Source organism: Pelophylax lessonae (assembly GCF_965119305.1).
Source record: "Pelophylax lessonae genome assembly, chromosome: 2".
Taxonomy (NCBI): domain Eukaryota; kingdom Metazoa; phylum Chordata; class Amphibia; order Anura; family Ranidae; genus Pelophylax; species Pelophylax lessonae.
Window position 1 is genome coordinate 143,435,081 of NC_138769.1, and position 3,754 is coordinate 143,438,834.

Here is a 3,754-nt window from a genome sequence, read left to right on the forward strand (position 1 = left end):
AGACCTTGTATTCAGATGGCACTGACAGCCGCTTGTTCAAAGCGTTTGGAAAGATCGTTGCATTCCAGCATACCATGTAAAAAGAATACTGCTATAGTGCATTACCCTTATAGGTGTACTTTATTAAAAATATATTGCACTTACATGATATAAGAAAGGCTTCGCATTAGTAATATGGAGCGATGAGGGATTCCTGTATAGCTTGGGTCCGGCTGCAGCCCGGGTCCCGAGCGACGTGGTGATGGCACGCCTCCTGTCTGACGCGTTTCCGCCTATTGGCTATCTTCAGAGAAAGGAGGACCTCCTTCACATCACTGAAGATTGCCTATTATTGACACGTTGGTGTCTTGGGACTTTTTTCTTTTATACACAATTGTATATTGTACATATTGCACCCATATTCTTTGGTTTATTCTGAAGGTGTATTATTTATTGGTTGCAAATTATTGCACAGTTAATCCAGATATAGCGCACCACTTTATCACACATGTATGTATGTATGTATAGCCAGACATTTTCTGCTTATTTTTGGATACCGTTGAGAGGTTTTAAAACCCCTATCCATTTATGGTTTTCTTGTTTCCCATTGGAGCGATTACCCTTCTTTTCCTGTCCTGGTTATAGTATGTATTGGAATTGTAAGAAAATCTCTACAAAAATGAGGTAAAATGTCACCAGAACAAGCATTTCCACTGGAAAATTTCACTTTACCTCATAAAATGATGAAAATTATAATATTTTGGACTTCCCAGTCATTTCTGTTCCATTGAAGAGGGTGAATCTCCCAAGCAGGGATACAGACAGCAATAAAAAAAAAAAATTTTAACACTTCACTGCTCTATCCAAAACTAAAAATTGCATGTGTACACTTTAATTGGTAGATGTTCAATCTATCTGATTATACTTTGCTGTATGCAGAGATTATGTGCAACTGGTCTGAGTCACTGCATTATGCTTATTATCAATTCATTGACCTACAGAATATGTCCAATTTTGTTACAAGAGACATGACATCCTAGATTTTTCTGTGGTATGTAAATATCCCTGTTTTAAAGATTTCTACATTTCAGGTGATGACATACTCTTTTCCTGTTATACTAGAGATGTATTTCTTTTGACAGATAATATTCAGCTCAATGAACAATACATCTTTTATTCTCATTGACTTATAATAAAGGCTATTTTTTTCATGATTATGAGATTAGATATAGCCAGCAGGTTATGAATATATACATGAATTCATAAGAAACCATGTCCAAGATATACAGTTTTAAATATGCCAAACGTTTTCATAGCATATTATTAAATCCCCCTAATCTGAGAACAGATACAAGCTCTGAAATATTTAGCATCTGCCAATTTTTTTTTTCCACACTGCAGTTCCCCTTACCTAAGGCAAGTTTGGGAAAGATTAAAATAACTACAGGAATAAAAAAAAAAAGCAAGTTAATATCTATGTGACACACACACACACATATATATATATATATATATATATATATATATATATATATATACACACACACACACACATACATATAGTATCTCACAAAAGTGAGGACACCCCTCACATTTTTGTAAATATTTTATTATATCTTTTCATGTGACAACACTGAAGAAATGACACTTTGCTACAATGTAAAGTAGTGAGTGTGCAGCTTGTATGACAGTGTAAATTTGCAGTCCTCTCAAAATAACTCAACACATAGCCATTAATGTCTAAACCGCTGGCAACAAAAGCACGTACACCCCTAAGTGTATATGTCCAAATTGGGCCCAAAGTGTCAATATTTTGTGTGGCCACCAATATTTTCAAACACTGCCTTAAAGCGGAGTTCCGGGCACAAAATCAACCTTTTTTTTGTGCCCGTCCGCTTGGTCTCCTTAACCTGAAAAGGAATTGAATAGTTAGGTATTTGTTTTTTTTTTTTTTTATACTTACCTTGTAATTGGAGATCGAATATACTCACATATTCTTCACTTCCTCCCTCAGCGCCGCAGCTCCGCCGTCACTTCCTGTCTTGCGATGATTCCTGGGAGCTGAACGTCATCGCTCCCAGGAATCAATGCGACGGCACCGCCCCCACTCGTCACTTCCGGGGCGACGCCGCATTCCCTGCTAAACAGCTTCTGGGCATGCCCAGAAGCTGCGGAGGAATGCCGCGCCGCACCGGAAGTGACGAGAGGGGCCGGTGCAGGCGCATTCTGGGAGAAGACACGGAAGAGGACGCCGAAGAGGATCGCGCCGGCTTCAGCTGCCCACAAGAGAGATGGCAACGCTGTGGAAGAAAGTGAGTATTTCTTCTAAAAGGTAAGTGCGAACCGGGACAGATCAGAGGCTAGTCATTGTGGAATGTACTAGCCCTGACTGTCCCCGGGGTATGTTCAGTGAAAATCTTTTTCTGTGCCCGGAACTCCGCTTTAACCCCCTTGGGTATGGAGTTGGCCAGAGCTTCACAGTTTACCACTGGTGTCCACTTCCACTCCTCCATGCCGACCTCACAAAGCTGATGGATGTTAGAAACCTAACCCACTGAATAAACCTAACCCACATTAGAAACAATTAAAACCAATAATGATATTATGAGACGGGCAGACAAAGGTGGAGGTTTAGTGATTCAAGATAAGGAAACATATCTAAAAGAGGCCTATAGACTTTTGAGTGATAGTGGGACCTAAGAAACACTCCCAGGGGATCCGGTGGGAGAATACCAAAAATAATTTAGAACCATATTAGATCAGGTTTTAGAAAATGGAGTAATAAAAACAAATACCATTTTTTATACAAAACACCCTGCTACTCCTTATTTCTATCACATCACAAAAATTCATAAAGATGAAAAGAACCCCCTGGGAGACCCATTATAGCTGGCATGGAGAGCCTCGCTAGTAATCTTGGCTGCTATATTAATTACTATCTGCAGGATCTGGTCCAGAATCTTCCCTCTTATGTTAAAGATTCAGGTCACATATTAGAAATACTATCCAACTATACATGGCAGGATGGATACCGTTGGCTTGCACTAGATGTTACATCCCTGTATATGTCCATCAAACATGGATTTGGCCTATTGGCCATCAAATATTTCATATGCAAAGAAAAGCGCTTGCATTACAAACAGGCCCAATTCCTATATGACAGCATCCATTATGCCCTTACTCATAATCCTTTTTCTTTCATGGGAAAACATTACAAACAAACGCAGGGCACCACTATGGGTGCTAGGTTTGCACTGAGCTATTCAAATCATTTTTATGGGATACTTGGAACCACAATACAACTGGTCCCAAAATCCTTTCAGTGCCAACCTGGTCCTGTATGCTAGGTACATCGATGACGTCCTAGTTATTTGGGATGGCAACAATGTTCAACTTGAAGGATTCCTGAATCATTGCCAGAACAACCCATATGGCATCCATTTCACACATGTTCTAGACATGGAGCCCCTGATCTTTCTAGATTTAGAGCTGAGGTCAGGGGCAGATGGGTCTATTCTATCCAAGACCCATTTTAAGCCAAGTGCAGGGAATTCTTACCTGCACGCCAAGAGTAATCATCACCCACATTGAATAAGAAATGTTCAGCTTGGACAATTTTGTAGGTTAAAGTGCACCTGTACCCACAAGTGTGACTATATGGAGCAGAGCAACATTCTCAAAAATAAATTTAGAGATAAGGGCTATCTAGGTACTCATATTGAAGAGGCCTATAACAAATATTTACTTTTATATGAGAGCCCCAATACACATACCA